This window comes from Rattus norvegicus, chromosome 5 (genome assembly GCF_036323735.1).
Source record: "Rattus norvegicus strain BN/NHsdMcwi chromosome 5, GRCr8, whole genome shotgun sequence".
NCBI lineage: Eukaryota > Metazoa > Chordata > Mammalia > Rodentia > Muridae > Rattus > Rattus norvegicus.
The window spans coordinates 74463990-74485828 of record NC_086023.1 but is presented as its reverse complement, the minus strand read 5'-3'; the positions used below and the strand labels follow the sequence as shown (position 1 = coordinate 74485828).

The 21839-nt window shown below is 45.6% G+C and overlaps 1 protein-coding gene across 7 annotated transcripts in view; it reads right to left on the bottom strand.

Annotated features, from left to right (window-relative positions):
- Nucleotides 1–20446, bottom strand: part of Zfp462 (zinc finger protein 462) — a 140638-nt gene extending 120192 nt beyond the window's left edge. The window contains exon 1 of one of the 7 annotated variants that reach the window (XM_039111032.2): nt 20126–20446. The gene's annotated coding sequence lies outside the window, so the exon portion shown is untranslated. Of the gene's footprint in view, nt 1–14083; nt 16214–16276; nt 19305–20125 lie in introns of those variants that run through there. The other 6 variants (XM_063287930.1, XM_039111033.2, XM_039111031.2 and 3 more) reach the window with 6 other exon arrangements.
- Nucleotides 20447–21839: the final 1393 nt, after the last annotated feature.

The following is a 21839-nucleotide window of genomic DNA, read 5'->3' as shown; positions in this document are numbered from 1 at the left end:
GGCCACTAATTCATCATTGCAAATGAACTGCAGAAGTGGCCACTTACTGGGCACCTGGCAGGGTGCTGGGTGCTTTACATACGTTGTGCCTCTTAGCCTTTCACCCGGAGAATGGAATTCTCTAAAGATAAGAAACAAAACAAGGGGACTAGGAGTCATTAGAACCTGACCTAAGGTTACAAAGCTAGAAAGTAAGGGACAGATAAGGGACAACTGTTTTTTTCCATAGGCACAGGTACGCAGGAATCCTGTAACAGGTAGTTTACTGAATACACAGGAAGCTAATGGCCCTAACCTAAGGTCCAAAGAGAGTAGAAAGTCTTTCTACTCTCAGTCTTTTACAAGTGCTAAGTATTTTGAGTTTCAGCACCTACCTTTCCCATCAATATTTCTTAGGGAATTAAGAGCGACTGTGTGTGTGTGTGTGTGTGTGTGTGTGTGTGTGTGTGTATGCGTACATATACATATATACATATACATATATGGTATATGATAACTACTACCATACCCATGGCTATATCTCCATTCTTTTAGTTTTTGGTCCACCCCACAACTAGCAATTTTCCATCTGGGGCTGGCCAGATGCCTCAGTAGGTTTAAGTACTTGTTGCAAAGCCCAACAAACTGAATTTGATCCCCAGACCCACAAAGTGGAAAATACATGGAACTACATACATTCAGGCACAACCCTCACACATATAAAACAAACCAATCTAAACAAAGTTCTTATGAAAAGGATTAATTCCCTCTCTTAGGCTTCAAACCTGGGACAAAAGACTCAGATGCCTAGTTAACATATTAGAGTGGACACTGGCCACCAGATTCTCCCAGCATCCCTCAGTCTCTAGCAGTTACAGGGCATGGCTGGTGTACCCCACCCCCACCCTAAACTCTCAAGCACAGGGAGCTGGGCTGCTCTTCCCTATGTAATCGATCCCACCATTTTGGTTACTTGCTCTCTTTGTACCTTTGGGCCTCTTAGGTGCACCCCCGTCTCCCTTCCCTTCACACTTCTTCCCATTATGGTACAACTCATCGTCTGCCATGTCCACTCTGGCCTCTCCCAGATGTCCCTAGTTATGCTCTCCCACTTATCTACAATAAACCTTTTCCTCCATCATGCCTTGGAGCAGTCATGGTCTCTCCCTCTCCCTCTCCCCCCTCCCCCTCCCTCTCCCCCTCCCACTCTCCCCATCTCCCCATCTCCCCTCTCCTATTCTTCTGGTGCTGAAACCCAGGACTTGTCAGTCATGTACCTGTAGCTGTAATTTTTTAAAAACCTACTTTTAAACATTTTAACCTCCCTTGTAGCCCACCACCCACCAGAGGTTGTGGGAAAGAAAGGATCACGGGGTGGGGTGGGGGAAGTGGACCTGTTTAGAAAGGTTCTTTGGAGCAACAACAGTCTGTATTGCCTGGAAATGAACAGTTCAGTCCACAGGTCAGCGGCCGCAGCTCAGTCTACTCGCAAACACTTCACAGAGGCACTGGCAGTCCAGTTTGGTAGAGTCAGGTAAGCAACAGCAGTGATATGACCTAGCAGAACACCAGGAGAAATTCTAGGCTGTGCCTCTCAGGGAAGCGAAAATCAGGGAAGACCCACAAGTGTTGCCCAGCTAGCTGTACCAGCAAGCCAAGCTCTGTCTGTCACTCAGTGAAGTCCTCTTTATACCCGCCAAACATCACGTGTTCTCCACGTGCCTTGCCTCAGCACCTGTCTTTCCTTCGCACTTGCGACTGTCTCAGCTGACATCACTCTGTCAATCAGCCCGAGCCCTTGGAAATGGCAAGAAGCTGCAACACACAAGTTTCTCGGTGCACTTCTCTCTGTGGAGTCCGGACAAATGCAGCACAACTACACAGTGCGTACTGTTAGCAAAGAATCCTTTATCACGAGTTCTTTCATGCGCTTGCTTTAGCAGAACATCCTTTCACCTGTGTCTGCTTCAGCTAAAGGTTCCTTTACCTGTTTGCCCCAGCAAAACACAATCCAACCAACTTTCCAAAGAATCGTTAAGTTTCCACTTCATGTACCTTTCCTTTATATTCTTGTTTTGTTCACCGCCAAAGGTATGCTCTGACCTCTACAAACACACACACACACACACACACACACACACACACACACACACAACACACTAAATAAATGAATGAAAAAATGTAAAGAAAAAAATAGCCTCTCATTTACAAGAGTCTAGATCTCAAATAACAATAACTAAGAACACAACCATTTTCTCAGGTTGCTCTGGACACAGTGTTTAAATGGCAACTATAAAGTTTTTAAATAAATTTTTATAACTAGAAAAAATTTCCACTGACATTTGTCGTTCTGGAAAATTCCAAAATGTAGAAATGTAAGGGTAATTTGTTCTCTGTGTGTGTGTGTGTGTGTGTGTGTTTGAGAGAGAGAGAGAGAAAAGAGAGAGAGAGAGAGAGAGAGAGAGAGAGAGAGAGAGAGAGAGAGAGAGAATGGGTCTCACTGAACCTAGGCTAGCCTTGAACTCCTGTTCTATCAGGAGATTACGTGCATGCACTACCACACTTGTGTTGGATGATTTGTTTTTAAGTGTGAAAAAATCACTATGCAGTTTTACCAAAGAAGCATTTAGACATTCTTCATCTTTGTTACCAACATTCCCCATACCACCACCACCACCACCACCACCACCACCACCACCACCACCACCACCACCACACTGCCACCAAAGAATGTTCAATGGAGAAAGCAAAGCAGATAAGGGAAGTCCCATAAGGCCCAACCAACACCTACCAATGTTTCCTAAGTCTTGAAACATCATCTTGAAAAAGGCACTCTAAAATTAGACTCCTGTAGCTGACATCTCAAAGCATCTGACATTACAGTACATGAGGAGACCAAGTAGACCTAGGCTGCTAGAGCAGGCATTTGCTCAGAGAAAACTCAAGATATTTCTCACCGAGGTCTTAATGCTCAAACTGGCTTGGAGTTCCCTTCCATGGGCAAAACAACAGAGGCAGCCAACCAGGCAGTGGAAACAGCACAGCCAGTATTCCCCTTGCAGGAGGTACCATTTTCATAGATGGCAAGACATTTTCTGTCAGAATAGTTCAAACAACAGAAGGGAATGACATCTAAGAGGCTCAAAGAACTTCACATTCATAAACACTGTACCCTTCCACCTCTCCGGGGACTAACCCTACAAGGTGTGCTGGGCAGCCTCTTTATGCGGCAAATGCACTCTGGCAGGAGGAAGTGGCATCACTGTCAGTCCGTTTACATATTTCTCCACAGGCAGGGTTTGGAAGCTAATGTCTCTTAATTCCAGCACTCAGGAGTCTGAAGTGGGGAAGTCTGCCCTAAGTTCCAGGGTAACCTAGGCTACCCAGTGAGATGCCACAGAGAGCAACAGTAACAACAAAGCTGCGGCCACTGAAATCTTTTTACAGAGATCTAGAACTGCTGCTGGCTCTCAGAGCACCAGACCATGCTGTAGCTGCGTCTCCCTCTGAACAGTTGCCAGCGCTAACTGCTCAGTGGGAACGCCACAGCAAGAAACAGGAAAGTTCAGAAATGGCTGTGGAGGGGGAAAAGACACACACTGAGTCTAGGCAGGTCCCTGGTAGGTCACCATTTCGGTTTCTCCATCAGTGAGATGTTAACTATCGTCCATCAGCGCCTGCCGTAATCCAGCACTCAGGGACCAGAGAGAAGACTCAGTGGTTAAGAACACTTGCTGCTTTTACAGAGGATCTGAGTTCAGTGTCCAGCACTACCACCTCTAACTGCAATGTCCTCTCCTGGCTTCCTCAGGCACCAGGCAGGCGGGCACTCACACATACACATAAAAACAAATAAATAATCTTTAGAGAGGAAGGGAAGTTTAAGAGTTCTGCCCCTTTCAGATAAATAAATAAGTAAGCCAGGACTCTCATTCATATTTTCTTGGAACCCTCATAGTAGTTTTATCATTACCAATACCATTTGGGGATGGGACTAGGAAACCATAGGATAAAGAAGAGGTTTAGTGTCTTAGGCAGGAAGATACAAGGACAACACGTACTCAAACCATCCAATGTTTGACCCACTACATACCACTTGCTGCACAGAGAAGGGAATTTTCACTAGAAAAAGTTGTGATGTGATATTATAGAAACAAAGGGTGATAGATATTCCCTCCCTTCCTCAGGCACACACACACAGTCCAGTTTCCCAGCTGTTCTTCCATGATGAACTGAGGTCTAGCCACGGTGTACAAATTCCAAGTACACTGCTTTCCCACATAACTGCACATCCAAAGAGAAAGACTGCCAAACTGACATTCTGGTCCAGTGACTCCGTTCCACAGGCATACCCACTTCTGATAAAGGTTGTTTGTATTGCTAGAAGTCATTGTCTCTGTTCCGGAGTTTGGGCAGCAAATAAAACCGGCTGTGAGGGCATACCCTTGTAGCCTCAACATTCAGGAGGGAGAGGCAGAAACAATAGGAGTTCAAAGCCATCCTTGGCTACCTAATGTTTAAGGCCAACCAGGGTTACAGGAGACCATGTCTTAAAAACCAACCCAAGACAGAACACACAATAACCATAGCAATGAAACTAATAATTCTTGCTCTCAGTCTCTATCTACAAAAGATGCATATATACCTTATGTAGCCCAGGTTGGCCTCAAACTTCCTGTGTAGCTTAAGATGACCCTGATCCTTTATCCTCCTCTTCCCTCAATGCAAGGATTATCAACACCAGCCACCACACCCAGTTTATGCAGTACAGGTAGGGAAACAAACACACCATCTTCTGTATGATGGATAAACACTGTACCAAGGGAGTGCCACCCCCAGTCTGATGTTCTCCTGAAATTACAAATACACTGACACTGAGTTTCATAAATTTGGGGAGAAGCAAGGAATGTCATAAAAAGTTCCCCCTCTAGAGTTCCTCAGACCTTACTGTTGACATGACATTATTTACAAACAAATGGTCCTCTCACTTTAAAAGTCTGCCTTATAAAGTGCACCGTATCTTGTCAGATGAAACACATTAAAGCTGCCGGCAGGCTAATATGCTACAAAAAAAAAAAAAAAGACCAATCTGGCCAATTTTCAAATTTTTTATGCTTCAAGAATCTCACCTGCTAGTGTATTTATCCTTTTATGTCTTATCTGATGTTTAAAATCTTAAGAATATGTTTTTCTGTAGAAGCCAACACAAGCCAAATAGAGTGTGTGTGGTTTCGAGCAACAATACACTGATATAGGCCCTTCTATGGAGGAAAGGAAGTGATCATGAAAGGGTCCACAAGAGGGGAGACATCAGGGATGTCCCGTCCAGTGCCAGGTAAGATCACAAAACACTTACCTGTGTGCTGGGGTCAGCTGTGATAATTGCAATTGAGTCTAGAAATGGGGTTCTGAATATAATTATTGTGAAGTAGCAATTGGGCAATCACAACCTAATTAAGCCCACTGACTAGATTATCTTGTTTTACCTCTAATAATCACATAACATTTAACACTTGCTAATTTCAGGACCTATGGGTGATGTTCATTCATGACTAACAAGCTGCAGCGATGGTCAGAAAGAGAACGTACCAGTACACAGGGCAGCAAGTCAACCACAGAGCAGGGGTGGAGGTGTTGGCCAGCCAACACCTGTTCTTCAGCATCTCCCCACTTCTCAGCCCCACCAAATTACCAATTGGAGGCAAAGCCGTGGGGTTGAAAGATTCACTGAAGTGACAAGTGGCTTAAGGGACAGAACTCCTGTTTTCTGGAAACCACCCTGGTTCGTGTCAGCCACATGGTGTGCTTCTTCTTAAGGATAAGGTAAAGTTGGTTCTGTCTTTGAAAATGTAGTTTTCTTCCTTTCTTTCTTTCTTTCTTTCTTTCTTTCTCTCTTTCTTTCTTTCTTTCTTTCTTTCTTTCTTTCTTTCTTTCTTTCTTTCTTTCTTTCTTTCTTTTTTCCTGCCAAAATAATGGCTAATTCCTCTGCTAGGCTTTCGTATATAAGCTTTACCCTTTTGCCTCCCTCATACATGTCCCTGAGCACCCCCCGTCCCCCATCTCTCCCGAGGTATAGGTTGAGCATGTTCACAAATTGAGCATCTCATGCCCAGTTGTCATGGCACCTAGGGATACATTGACCCAATTCACCTTGGTTTCTTCAAAGCAGTTCCTAAAGGAAACCTGGGTGGGCTCCTCTCCAAAGAATTAAAAAGACCAAAGAAATAAGTTGATTGAAGACTGGTCTTTGAGATAGGCTGAGGTGGGAACAGTCTGTTGCAACTGAGTCCTAACTCCTCTCCATTAGAAATTCTCCCCAAAGAATCAGATGCTCTGCTGTAGTTTACTCTCTTCCAGGGTCTCTCTACATGACCCTGGCTGCCCTGGAACTCACTATGTAGACCTGGCTGGCCCCAAACTCACAGAGATCCGCCAGCCTCTGCCTTATGAGTGCTGTATCTCAAAGTTCTTTATCGAAGCAAACTGTCATTTGGGAATTGGGAATGTAGCTCCGTGGCGAAGTCCCTCTCTACCATGTACAACATCCAACAATTTATAAAGGAAAAGGAAACAATGGCTTGGGTAAGACTGACCAGTAATTATTTTAATGATGTGAAAATGGCCTTTCCTCATGCACTTTAGAAATAGGGTATATGTTTACCTTTGTATAGAAGTTGTGGCTATGTATCTGTCTGGGCACTACAGTTCTGATGAACGGAGCCACAGCAAAGATATCATAAAATTATAACTAGTTGTTTGGGGGCTGAAGAGACCAGTCAGCCATTAGTGTCCAATAGCTCATCTCATAGAACATCCACGGTCCTGAATATGTTAAGAGTGTATGGGCCACCTCCATCTCCATAAAGGACAGCACTCACTCTGTGAAGAATATCTGTGGTCACCTATAAATATCAGCTTCTATATTATATGGGAACAGTTCAAGAAGGGGCAAACAAGACCATAACATTCATTACATCTCTATGGTCTCAGTAGAGAACATGCTGACCATTATAGGAGCAGGGAGTAACAGTACCCACACTTTTAAGAGAATGGGCCCCATTCACAAATGATCATTTGCTAATTTTCAAATGTCCACATGTGTAAATTCTGATAATATTCCGATAATCAAAGCCAATACTGAGCATAGAGATTTCCAAAAGGGACTCTCAGAGACAGACACATACCTTGTCTGTCTCCAATTCAGGTAAGTACTTGTGTTAAAACTACATCTGTAATAAGTACTTTAATGAGTTTGATACAGTTTAAAAATGTGTACTCCCTCAAGTGACTCCTACAAGGTCTCTTTTGTAACTCAGAAGACAAAGAGGGTGCTCTCGGTAAAACACTTTCCCTAGTTATTGGAATGGGCTGCCTCTCTCCTCTTAACCAATACATTACAATCAATCAATTTTCCACTATGTGCAGATTCCCTTCCAGAGCACAAAGACTCCTGGCTACTGGAGGAGACAGAGCATGAGGAACATAAGCTATTAGCATATAGGTCAGGTCCTATCAGCCGAGAGCCAAGGCTTTGATGGAAGGTAACTCTCAGATGAACTCTGGCTCCTTTACTTCTTAGCTCATGACCCTGGGCAAATTATCTCCCTAACCCTTGGTTTCTTCCACCACATGAACAATCCCTGGTTAAACAAATGTTACCTGGTATTAATATCAACTGTGAGCCCAACCAGGAGGAAAATAGCATTTTGAAGGTTTACAAGGTACTCCCGTGCTGAATAGGAGTTGGCCGAATTTTTTTATGATGCAATCATTTTTACTTGGTGTTGTTTTCACTCAATATTAGGACAGACACCATTCAACTGACAGCAGAAAGGGGAGAAGCTTTTGTAGCTGAACCCTGACATTCAAGTGAAAATCCTCTCCCCAGAAACAGCCCCTCCCAGTTACTACTGTTAACTAGCTAGTAATTAACAGTCTTCAGAGACTATCAAGATTGGAAACACAGAAAAAAAAAGAAGAGATTCTGGTGTGTAAGTGATTATGCGAAATCTTTACATGCTCTTTAGCTGCTGTCTACCTTAAGATGGCTTTATTCTGTAGCCCGGAGTCCACATTTTGCCCTAACTGAAGAACTCCTAGATGAGCTCCATGACCATCTCTGCTGAATGACTGTTGCTCAGTTGCTCATTAATTGTTGATAACACAAAGGGATGATGTAACCAGGGATGAGAATGGCTAAATATCTTGCACTTCAATGGCCTGGTTCAGGATTTTCAAATGCTGGGAAGTAGACTGGTTCATCAGCCCGTGATGAAGCAAATGGTTTAACCCCCAAACTGGACACCAGGCAGTGGTCGTGACGGTCTACTCTTTTCCTCTCTGAAATAAGCAGGTCTTTGTTTTTTCATCCCTTCTGCTACCCAGAGCATGGGCTGAGAAGTGCTATGGATAACCTTAGCGGACTATCACATTTTCTGCCCATCAATAATGCAGCTATTTGCTACAGGGCTCCAGTCTCTGCATCACTCATTTTCCAGGAAAATCTGCAGCAAGCCTACTTTAACTAGTTCCCTCAAGTTTCCATCTGCCCTTTATCAAAAGGGCTGCAACTGTAACCCAGAAGTCTCATGAACCGTCTTCCAAGTCCAGCTCTAAGGTTTTTTTCCCAATACAAACTTACTATAGAGCCATTTGGGTCTTAGCCATTGATCTTCCTATTTCACATACAATGGGTACCAAATTACAAGGTCTTTCTCTTCCCTGCCTTATTGTTTTCTTAAGAGCAATGCCTTACTTCCCAGTGGACAATCCTCTTCTAGTTTGACTTGTCAATTACTTCCCTGCCTCCCGTCTTTTTTCCCCTTTCCCATCCAAGCAGTCTCTCTCTTTCCCAGCAAATTTTCACCATATAATTACAGCAATGCTTTAGCCTACTTTTCTGTTAGCTTAACAACCCTGTCTATTTTCTACTTGTGCTGATGCTACTGTTTGCTTTTCTGACAAGCTAATCCACGTATCCTTTCAAGGCCTAACTTCCCCTACCATGATAGCAGCTGGATCTCTAATTCACAGGTACCTTCCAAAGCTTTTCATTAGCAACAGAAATGAGATGGTTTAGAAACCCATTTCTTAATCTGAAGGTGAGGACGGGAACCTTTGTGTCGCACACATCTTTCAAGTATCCCACATTGTGCCACTGCACAATTCTTTTCTGAGTACTAAGGTCCAGTGTGATAGGCACATTTGCGGTGTTAACAGGGAGAAATGTGCCCTCTGAGGTAACCAGCTCCCAACTTCCAGCCCACCCCACGCCCCAAACCCTGCCTTTGGCATTTCCCAGCTAGAGAGAAGCACTCAACAGACATGAGAAAAACTGAGGAGGAATGGCTTTGCCTTCTTACCCCTGCACAGGGAAGAGAAGGGAAAACCTGAAGGCCTTAACTTGTGTTCTGGTTCAACTGGCCAGACGAGGGCTTAGGGAGTGAGTTTGGCCTTCCCCAGCTGGGCTCTGTGGCAGATAAGCCTCTCCACAAATCCTGGGCTTAATTACTTCTGACACAGTCAGCCTACCTGGGCCTCCAGCTCCTTTTATGCTCTAACCAATATGAATCCAAGTCTCTGCTTATTCACCTGGGGGCGAATGCTTACAGCTCTCCTAAGTGATCCTAACACATTTAATAAGGATCCACTGGGTCCATGGGGTCCTGGGAACTGTTTCTTCATTTTCCTTTTATGGATTCTATTCAAAGTCTCCTCCAATGCCTAGCAAATAACTTTCTGAATTACACAGTCCTCATCTTCAAATATTTCTTTAAACAAGTAAAAACCCTACCAATCCTTTCCCCGCTGGGAGCAGGTTCTACCCTTTGAGCGAAGTCGGGTTTAAGTGTGGACAGGTACACATTAACCGTCTTATTACTATCAAGAAGCAACACGCAGTGATCTGAACAGGCAAACACATGAAAGAAAGGAAATCAATACCAAAACACCCATGGGCTTGGCATGGAAAGGAACCTTCCCTCCAACCCTCCAGGAATAACTCAGGAAGAAATGTGTCCAGCTAGGAACTAGGAAAGAAAGCTTTGAAGACCTCAAGCAAGATGGTCCCTGGAAGACAGGGGACAGTAGCTGCACCTTCTCCTACCACATTACTCTACCCACCCAACTGCCCCAATAATCAACTTTGTGTAGGAGCCACCCATCTGAAGACTTCCCAAATCTTCTGATGCATCAACTGCAGAAGACTATGGTCCTTGGCAAGAAAATCAAGTTTATGACAGCATGTCCAAGCAGGAATTGTAAATCTAAATCACTTCTGATAGATTTCTTGTTAATCAGGTGTATGGTTCAAGAGGGACAGAAATTCAGAAGAACTTCTGAGTAAGCTGCAGATTCCATCTAGATTCATAACAGTCCACTTTGCTGTATTTGGAAACTTCTCCTGGGTCTCATAAATCCAGGAGACAGTTCAACTGTGATTATCTTCTTTCCAGTGCCCCTACTTCCCCAACCCTAAACTTTTTTCTTCTTCCTTTAACCCTGGCATGCAAACCATGCCGTTTTAACTTCTTTCCTGTTCTCCCAGTTCTTCTGGAACATTTTATTTTCGACAGTCAACTCATTTGGAGGAGTGCCACACTGAGGTTCAACTGTTTACAGCATTAACTGTGTTTCTGCCAGAAGTCTCATCCAGTACTACCATCTCCAGGCTGCCTCGTAGATTAAGAATTTATGCATTTGTTTGGAAGAAGCTTAGAAAAGTTGGAAACTTCCAAACATCACTCTTCTTCCTTACAAAATTGCTTGTGCCTGTCCAAGAGGAGAGAGACACGGAAACTCATCTCACCCTTTCCAAAGTACTCTGTCCAAGTCATTTGAATGATGGCTGACTGTTTACTGAGGGGATGGGAAATAGCCACTGATCTGCAAGAGAGAATTAGGATTCAAAAATATACACAGAAATCATTCTTTCTTTTGAATGAACAGCGAATACTAGAAATTCACCAGTTACGACTGGATTTCACTTCTTGACCATTCATCAATATTACAAAATGGAATGTCCGAAAGCAGCCCATTTGAATTTGCTCTGTTGCAAAACAGAGCCTCAGAGTCCAATTGTGCACGCTTTTGCAAGTGGCAATAGACCCAGACAAATTTCCAAAGAAGGGCATTGGAAAAGCACTTCTAAGCCCTGGATGATAGAACTAGAGAGGAAATCAGAAAACTTACAAGAAAAAAACACAGCTAAAAACTTAGCAGCTAAAGGTTCACTAACAAAAATGGCTCCCTGCATCACTAAGTAATACCTCAGCCCCAAATCCTGACCTGTTAAATCCAACTAACACCAACCACACATTCCGGCTCCTGTCCTAAAGACTGCAGAGTGTCTCCGAGGTTGTGCCTGGTGAGACAGTTATTGCACAGTGACAACCATCAAAGTCTGTTGGGGTAGTAGAAAGGGCATCAGGCTGCAGTCATCCATCCAGCCCCATGCTCCAGCTAGGCCAGCCTTGGTCACACCTGAACTTTCTGACCTTATGGAAGTCACTTCATGCCCATGTGCCAGTTTCCTCTTGGGTAAAAGGAGGGTGATGAAAGGTCTCTAAGGTATAAAAAGAAAACAAAAATCTAAGGTAGAAAAAAATACCTAACTTCTAAGCTGGAAGTTTTGTCTGGTGAATATTAACTTCTTAATAGTCACTTAAAACGTAAATGTCCTGTCAATTTTTAGTGCTTTCCATGTTAGTTTCTTCTTGGGAAATAATATATTTTTCCTGTCACTCCAAAACCCTCAGTTCAGTCTCCCCTACAGTTCCACAAAATGCCTCTTTTCCTTTCTTTCTTATTATTTTAAGCAACCTTCCCCAAACTGAGACTCGTGCTATTAAAAGAGCTTAGAGTTTCCCATTTCCTTGCTAGGGCTAAAATTAAACTGTCCATTCCTCAGGGCCCCACATAACATCTGCCAGATGTCTTGGCATATCACACAAGGAGAGAGGAATTTTCTTTTAGCATTATCTATTCTCCTTTTCTGTTTCCTCATAATCAATTAGTAGGTCACCAACACTCAGAGAATGTTTCTCTCAAAGCCATCAACCTCAGAAGCACAGGACTCTCACAAGCTCTTGTCACAGACGTGTACGCATATCACCTGGCAAATGTCTCAGTTTACTGAATTTTGTCTGCAGACCAGGGAAACATTCCCTCCACTCTTTATCCCCCTTTCCTGGAACCACAAAAGTTCTGGGGATTGAACTTAGAACCTCAGTATACCACAGGGCTACAGCCCTAACCCTCACCCCAACTTTTTTTGAATCTGCAGTTTCCATATAGTTTCAGACACACAGTCACGGCCATGTAAATCTTCTGAGATTTGGACTACTTGCCTATGTGCTTCCTAATCCATGCCTGTGACAGTATGAAATAGCACTTCGCTTCCCCAGCTCCTCTGTTCCCAACTTAGAATACTCAACCCAGGCCCGTCGATTCTCTTTTGTGTAACACAGTGAACTGTACATCTGAAAAATAGACATATCACGAAGATAGAGGCTCCCTTACCTAAAACTCTCAACGTCAGGAATGACTAAAGGAAGACCAGACCCTACTAAACTCAATCACACATGAAACAAGACTCATGCTCAAAGCAACTTTACCCTTCCCATCTTTGAAGAGAACTGACCATAAGTGCTCTAAAGCCCATTAATAAAGTTGAATCCCTACCTCCTACTGTCTTCCGGCAGACACATTAGGGAAAACGGACATGAAGGGGTTTTTTTTTTGCCCCACACCTAAAAGTTGTCTCCAACACCGGGTGGGGTTGGGGTAGAATAAGAAGAGTCCTATGGGAATGGGGTCAACAGATCATATATAAAGAAGAGATGTATTAGTGAATTATGATGACCCAATAGCTATCTCTTGTATGGCAGGAATAACCCTCGTGGACTTGACGCCTCACATCAAACTGATCTCTGCGCTTTGAGAGCAAACCAGACCGTTCCACCCGACACCATTCTTTATTCCTTTCATGACGCTTACTCCAAAGTGCTTTTCTCAATTCCAGCGTGTTGGTCTAGGAGAAAAAAAAATTAAGAAACTGTGCCCTTAAAAATGTTGCGGGACCTCCCACATTGATTAAAGACGGAGCTCGTGGAAGTGCCTTTTAGATCATCAGAATATATTCTCAAACTCCAAAATGCCTGTTAGGGGCCTCATTCCCGCCCCCGCCCCCCTCAATTTCCAGGTACATTCAACTTTAACACTCTCTGAGAAGACACCAAATCATTTCATTTTTCAAGTAAAAAAAAATGAAGTGAGTCAAGGTTCTGTAGTGATGGGCAGTTTTTCATACCCCCCCACAACACGCTAAAACAAATTGATCACTTGCCCCAATATTAACAAGTATAAAAAGATAGCATGAAAGTTGGTTTCAAGATCAACATATTTATGTTTATATAAACACGAGCTAATTAGATGCAAAATTATCTGATAATTACTTGCCCAAATAACTATCTACTGCATGTAAACTATATATATATATATATGCATATATATATATGCATGTGCTGAATATGTAGCATTCGTATACGCATTACCAAACTTAAATATAACATGAGGACTTAAAAACCAAAGCAGCCCGGCCAAAAGATAACATTCTAAAATGAAAATTAAAAGGTCTGATTCCAAGCAAGATTTTTTTTCTCCCCCAAGTACTCTTGGAGAAGCCTAGGACTTTAATAAAAGGGGCAAAGATCTGAACATCGTATTTTTAAATGAGCACACACATCAAATGAAAACCATACATCTTCATCTGTACAAACAGGGTTTTACTTCATTGACCATGGACAATTATCAGCTAAAGAGCCATGTATTTCCCTGTCTCCCTTCACACCCCTCTGAAGAACAATAACCCTCAATTAATGACATAACAGTTTGGTTTGACAAATGTGATGTTGTCATATACAGCATTGTGCATTTACTGAGTGACATTCCTACCAGCTCCTCAACAGAATATAATTACATCTGGAATAAAAAAAATCACTTCAATATGCACAAAAAACACTGTAGACAGAAGGAACTTTCCGTTCAAAAATCTGACACATAATGAAAAAGCAAAGCAAGAAGACGGCTGGTGCCAGTGGCTCACCAATGTGCTCCTTCCTCCTGTTGAAGCTGGTACCTTTCTGCATTTCTTCTTAGTTGGACACGAGGTCCAATTAGTCCCCTTAGAATCTTAATTGGTTCTGAACCTCCTCCAAGTCTGCATCCCTCTGTGAAACCTTCCTCATCTATCTATCTCCAATAGGCCATGTAAAATTCTTCCAACATCTTCCCTCATCCTCAAGATGGCTACCTTAGCTAATGGAAAAGCAACATCTTCATGGTTGGCTTTTGTAAATCCCTAAGCCTTTTAGAATTCAGTTCTTTCCTTGGGTCAATTACATACAATCTCTAGAACTAATCTGTGAAGGGCTCCACATCCATGTGTATGTGCTAAGGTAGGACTGGCTCCTGTTTTCAAACCACCCTCACAAAATGTCTTCCTACCAGATTAATAAATTCCTCCAATTAAAAAGGTTAAGGTACCTGGACATAAGGTTTTCTCAACTGATACCATTTGTTTCCATAGTGACATTGTTAGGAAGACATAGTGATATTTCTGAAGATTTACAGTACTGGAGGACACAGGAGGGGAAAAAAAAAAACCAGCAGAAGGAAAGGGAAGAAGGGAAGGAAACAAAGGAAGCAGGAAGGCCTAACACTGGAATGGAGCGAGCAGCCTGAAGAGCCATGGAGAACCTGAAGAAACTGCCAGGCTCAAGGGTTCCTCTGAGATCTGGAAGGAACATATTCTATTCTCTCTGGCAGAAATCAACACAAACCAGACAATAAATGCATCAGACTGATGATAACCAAGCCTCAGAACTCAGAAGAGGGGGAAAAAAGCTCAGCTTAGGGCCACCAACCATCCTCATACTGAGGAAATAACATTTCCTGGAGACATTCAGGGGACTTGGAGCAGTTGAAAGTTGTGAGAAGATCTTTGTGGAAATGTTTTAAGGTTTTGCCTTGCCTTTCCTGAAGGAGGTCAAAAACCCTTCAGGTCCATTCCAAAGGAGAAAAAAAAAATTCCAAAAGTTTACTTTAAAATGGAAACAAACATCTCAGTAACTTGTGAAGGCACCGCTTGGGTGGAAGAAAAAAAAATCTGAGGAACCCTTAAAAGCCCTAATTTCCTTGCTTAATGAATAGACAGTGAGGAACCACCTCAAGGTCTCCCTCTGGAGAGGGAGAAGGAGCAGGCTGGAAATGCTTACTCCTTCAGCCATCACCAACAGCTTCAAAATGGAGCCATCCATAATTTTATAAACACTTCTCATCTCAGCTTTGTCTCCTGGAAGCCTGCTCTCCTCCATTTTCTGGTAGAGTTACAGAATGACAAGGGTTACCTGACTCAGTTCCCAGCTCTCAACCCAACTAGTCACTTCCTCCCCAAACCTGCAAGCAACCTCCAGAAACAAAACCAAAGCAAGCCAAACAGCCAACACAGACACTCAGACACAGCCCCCGGGAGCCCTGGAGAAAGCCCCAACTGGTTGGTCTTTCCCCATCCCAGGCGCATGCTTAAAAATGAAACTTTTTTCTTTTCTTTTCTCTCTTCTTCTTCTTCTTTTTTTTAAAGGTTGGGGAGGAATATAAAAGGAACTCCAGGCAATCTCCTCCCCTCCCTCTCTGTAGGTTAGGAGCCACAATGAAAAGAAATCCAGGGTTCCTTCAGGGATGGTGAACAGCCTGGAGAATGAACGTGAGAAGGAGCTTTGTGTTTTGGAGTCTGGACTGGAACCAAAGCAGACAGCTTGCAAATGGAGGACAGGGAGATAAAGAAAGGGAAAGAGAGGGGCTGCTCCAATGGGGGCGGCTGAGGCTTCCCCCCGTGCCTGGAGGGAGGGCAGACCCCTGGGAACCGCACCAGGAGTGAGAGCCCCCCCACCCCCACTCCAGGCCCCTGCCTTCCTTTCTCCCAGCCTCAGAGGAGAGCCGAGCGTGTGTAATGGCTTCTCCTCTCCAGAAACCGTTGTCCTCCTGCAACCGACGCTTCTGAACCTTCAGCCTAGAGACAGCTCCTTAGCTGTCCCTCAACCTGCGCCCCCACCCGGCAAGCAGCACCCCCCCTCTCGTTTATCGCCTCTCTCCTCCCCAGTAGCAGCAGCGGCGGCTGCTACCCCCTCGACACATCCAGACCCCGCATCCCAACTTCGGAGAGAGAAGAGAGAGAGAGAGAGAGAGAGAGAGAGAGAGAGAGAGAGAGAGAGAGAGAGAGAGAGAGGGAACCAAATACCTGGGGAAGAGGGGGGTGCCAATCCACACGGCTTTGCCATCGGGCAGGGGACAGGCAGACAGAGGAGGGGAAAGGAAGCAGAGGGACAGAGAAAGAAAGAGGTCAACCCGCTCAGGTCGGGGCCGCTCGCACTGAGCGCTCCCTCCTCTGACCCCTTGCTCGCTCCCTCTGGCTCGGGCTCAGGTCTCCCCTGGCCTCCAGCCCTCCGCCCCCCTTCTCTGTTCCTACTCCTGTCCCCACACTCCGAGCATCCGTCCTAAGCCTCCAGCTCAATCCTCACTCATCTTTCATTTTTTCTCTCTCTCTTCTCTTCACAGAACTACACGAAATTAATTAAGCCACAGGGCTCGCCACCCCCCCTCCACCCCAAAGCAGAAGGCAGAAGGAGCAGCCAGCAGGAAAAGCACAGCCACCTCCACAGCTACCACCACCACCTTCTCCTCTTCCTCCTCCTCTTCCTCCCTAGCTTCTTCTCCTCCTCTTCCTCCTCCCCCAGCTGCTCTCCCTCCTCCCCCCCCCCTTCTCCTCCTCCTCGGTCTCTCTTTAGCTTCTTCTCCTCTCTCCTCCTAGCCAGCCCATGCAGGGGACTTCCTCTCCTCCCCGTGCCGCCAGCCCTCCTTGGCCGAATGAATGAGCGCGTTTGTGCCTCCACCGCCCCGCGCTCTCCTCCGCGGAGCACTCAGACCACCCCGGAGGTGGTGGTTAATTGCAGTAACTTACAGAAGAAGCGTCCCGGCGCCGGGAGGTGCTTCGGGTTCTCCAGCCCCACCGCCTCCTTATCCTCTTTCTCTTTCTCCTCTTCCTGCTCGGGTTATTGTTGTGGAAGTTGTTTGGGAGTCTCATGTGCTTCTGCCGGGTCTCAGCAATGGAGGATCGCCATCTTCCCTGCCTTCCTCGGCTCCTCAGACTCGCTGCAGCTGCAGATGACCTGAGATATCCGTCTCTCTCCCCTCTCCCTCCCTCTCCTCTCACTTACTCTCTCTCTCTCTCTCTCTCTCTCTCTCTCTCTCTCTCTCTCTCTCTCCTCTCTCTCTGCTCTTCTCTCTCCTCTCCTCCCTCTCCCTCGCGCGCGCTCTCTCTCTCTCTCTCCCTCCCTCTGTGTCTCTCTCTGAATAATGAGCAACCAGAGGGAGAGAGAAAGCAAGACAGAAAGAGAGAAGACAATCTTCTCCTGCCACACAAAACGCCGGAGCACCAGGGGGTGCGCGAAGCCTTTCTAATAACAACAACGTGCTGGAGAGAGGAAGGGAAAGAAAGAAATAAATGAGAAAAGGGCTGGGAGAAAATGGGAAGAATTATCCAAGAGCTGAAGAAGCGCAGGAGAAGCTGGAGGAGATGCTGAAGCTGCGACTGCTGCCCACCCCCCTCCCGCGCTGAACCCCAGAAGGAGGCAAGGTGGTTGCAAAGTTAAGGCTGGGACATTGTCTTTGTCACTCTGAACAACACAGAGCCAGGCCAGTGAGATGTAAGAGGAGGAGGTGGCGGCGGCGGCGGAGGAGGAGGAGGAGGTGGTGGTGGTGGTGGAGGAGGAGGAGGAAGAGGAGGAGAAGGAGGCAAAGGAGGTGGAGAAGGGGAAGAGAGATGAGATGAATAAAGACCTGCGGAAAAGGCGGTGCGAGAAGCGGGACCGCCGGGTCCCAGGCGTGCGCTCTAGGATTCAGGAGGCGCCCGGCCTCCCTGGTCAGAGGAGCAAGCCCCTAATGGGGACCCCGAAGCGCTCGCACCGTCAGCTCTGCCCCAAGCGCCCAACCCCGGCTCCAGAGGGTCCCTCAAATGTATCCATCTAGAGGCCAATCTTTGCAAAGAACTGAAGGTTGCAAGTCTAAACCCAGATCAACCACGTGGGGCTTTTTAATTCCTTTCCAGCTTTCAGTGTATCTTCAGTGAAGGGCTCAAGTTGTCCATTACTGGCACGCATTTTTAAGCCTTCGCCCTCTAAAGGCTCATTGTGCGTTTTATATCTCTTCTGATTTGGAAAGAAGAAGGAACCCATCATTCTGATCTAGAAGCTACCACTTTCTTTTCTGAACTTGTGAAATGTTTTGACGGCGCACCAGAGCTGGGGGGGGGGGGCGTGCTTAAATAACTTTCCACCCTCACGCCCGGTGTTGTTTGCACATTGTTTGCACTTTCCGGCTGATCATCTAAAGGCTTGGAAAGTAACAATCATCGCTCCTAATGATAAGGTGCCATGGTGTTGAAGACAAGAGAGCCAAACTGCAGCATCACACCTTGAATTTTTATTTAGTGTAATTTCCCCCAAAATTGTCTGTTCAGGACGATACTTCTTCCAAGAATGGTTTTCCACCCCTTCTCTCACCAGGTTAAAGATCTCCTAAAGATGGTTAATGAGGGGAACTATGGTACCAAAAACAAAACAAAACAAAACAAAAAATAGAGAAGAAAAAAATCAATACAGCAAGTCAGGAGTAATCGAAGTTCAAGGGCATGAGTTGGTGGAACCATCTCTATTTCTCAGATCCTCTAGTTGGACATCAACAGCCCCAAGAGAGAAAAAGCACGCAGCACGGCGCGCGGGGCAGAGACCTTAATTAAAGTTTCTTTTGTCCGCCTCTGAATTAGGGGTTGTTGCTGGATTCCTTCGCATAGAGGAGCGCGCATCCGGTGAAGGCGCGGTGTTGAGGATCCTGGGCGAGATTGTCCTCTTTAATACTTGCCCCCTTTCCCCTCCCCCACAGTCAGGGCAGCTAGACTGGTAAACCCATACAATAAAAGCAGAGGAGACACGCACGGCACGGAGTTGGTTCTCATCGGATAGCGGCGTTTCCTAAGCACAGCTAAAATTCTCATTTCCCAAGATTTTCCTGATTGTGTATTCCAGGGCAGAATGTCTCACCCTGACGCACGATCTAACCCCCTTCCAGTCAACACTTCCTGCCCTTTTCTCCTCCCACTCACATTGAAAAGCTTGGGAGTCCTAAAAGGGTGTTGATGGCTGGGGGTGATAAATAAATAAATAAATGACACTACGCGTGCGGTGGAGAAGAAAGGAGGGGGAGGATGAGGGGAGGGGAGGGGAGGGGGGGAAGTCAGAGAGAGGAGAGCGAGGAGAAAGGACTCCGGCGCAAGGAAGCCGGGAGTCAAAGAAAGCAGAGGAAGAAAGGAAAGATCTCTGAGGCTGCTCCGCAGTGAGATCCGACTGGCTTTGTGCAAAGGGGGAAGACTCCCTTCTTTCCAGGTGCCAGAGGGACCTGGGCAAGTCCATCGGTCCCGCGCTCCTCCCCACCAGGACCCCAAGGGTGTCTGAGTGCTGACCGCCGCTCCCCCTTCAATTCCTCGTGGCCAAGAGAGGAAGCGCGCCAGGTCTGCGCCGTCCTGACTGATAATTTACCTCTTTGTCTTTAATAAAAAGCTGACTTTTTTTTGCTGTCAAAAGCTCTGTAACCGGGCAAAATACTAATGATGGTGATAATAATAATCATATTTCAGATTGAAAGCTCCTATCAACTGCTGGCTTTACGAGGCTGCTATAAATATCTTCCTCGACGTGAAGATACCTTGTGGGCTGGCGTGGTTCGGAAGTGCGGGGACGAGCCCGCCCTCCCTCCCCCCCCCCCGGCCTTCTCCCTCCCCAGGCGCGGGGACGCAGCGGTAATGAAGGAGCGGAGGTCAGAGGAAACCTGGGGTTTCCAGGGTTTTCGCGGTTGGGGGAATGAGCCCTGGGGAGGAGCCTTGAGCCAGCGCCAGCGCGCCCCAACACGCCTCCGACCTCGTAAACCCACTTGGCACAGGCCGGGGAAGCCGCTGGCGGAGCGGCTGCGGTGAACTCCAGAAATGAACCTGCGGCGCGGCGCGACGCCACGGGCTACCGCCCTGGCCAACACTCACCTCGAGCGACCGACATTGAGAGAGCTCCTGACGCGGCCGCAGGGGACCTTGCTCCGCCCTCTCGTCCCAGGAGAAGAGGACAAAAAAAAAAAAAAAAGGGGGGGGGGGAGATGGACTTGGAGATGGCCCCGCCCTTCAAACGCTCCAATCCTTGGAAACCAAACCTCCTCTCCAAGCTTCCACGTCTAGAAGGGACAAAGACTGCCAGGAGCTCCTGGCGCTGATCGGGAGATGATAGCTCCTCACGCTTCTGGGGAGGGTCTAGGAAGGGTGCTTTGGGTTGCTTTTAACTTTCCATCCCAAATAGGTCACCAAGGGATGATCTGTAGAGGACAAATTGAATCCTCTGGTAAAGGAACAAGCTGACTTTCCAAAGCCGTGAAGGAAACAATTGCAAAACTCTGGCATAGGCTAAAATTTCTCCTCATGATGCCACCGTCCGTTTGGAGTTCACTACTTTTAGAAGTCCCAAGTTCCCTAACTCCCCAACTAAAATAAATGAAGAACATTGAACCTAATGTGGGGGGAGTTTCACTGTTTAGCCGGGGAGGGGTGAAGGTGGGACAGTGAGGGGAAGCCCTGTGGCTGGAGGATTTGGTGAATACCTTGATAAACTTGGTACTTAAGTAACTGTAATTACATTTTGCCATTAGCAGACCATTTAGATAAGCAGGAGAAAGTTCACACCTCCTGCTATTTCACTCCCTACAAATATTCACAAAGATAATGCAAGCTAGTGGGTTATCTTTGCCACCAAGAGAGCTGGTGCTGGACTTCTTTCTTTCGTTTTAAATATAAAGGGGGAACGTTTAGGTTTAACACCCAAGCAACCATATGAAGGATTTCTCTGGCACATTGACTCCCTGAAATTTACTGTTTGATACCGTACCTTATGTCATTATCCCCTGGAGTCAGATGGGATTTCAAGACTTTATTAATGGTCTAGAGAATAAGAATATGTCGAAAGTCTGGACTTTTCTTCTCCTTTATCATGAGTGACTGGCACATAGACTCTTCATAAAGAGAAATTATGACTCATCAAAAGAGTGACTTTATGAACGTTAATAGAATAATAAATCCTGCAATTTTAGTTCAAGAAGCCCAACTCCTGCAACCAGGGTGACCCACGCAACTAGAACCTTCTTACTTGCCTGACACTAGGAGAATGGGGACAGTCTATAAATCATTTTGCTTAATAAGGTCTTTTTAGAAAAAAGACACCCAATTTCTTGAAGAAAAGTGTTTATCGAGGGAAAGGGGGCTTCTATTAATCCTACAGGAGAGACTTTAAAAAAAAAAAAGCAATGAATAGCCTAGTAAGAGCACCAGTGGAAAGGGAAGCCCTTGGTCCTGCCAAGACTGAACCCCCAGTGAACGTCATTGTTGGGGGGAGGGCGGTAATGGGGGGGGAGGGTAGGGAGGGGAACACCCATATAGAAGGGGAGGGGGAAGGGTTGGGGGATGTTGGCCCGGAAACCGGGAAAGGGAATAACAATCGAAATGTAAATAAGAAATACTCAAGTTAATAAAGAAAAAATATTTAACAATAAAAAAAAAACTGTTGGGCCACAGTCTGTATTAAAAAGAATTTCAACAGAAATAATTGTTTGTAGCTGTTCCAATCTCATCGTTTGAATAATGACTAAATATATAATTTAAACATATATATACACACACATATTTACATACACACACACACACACACACACACACA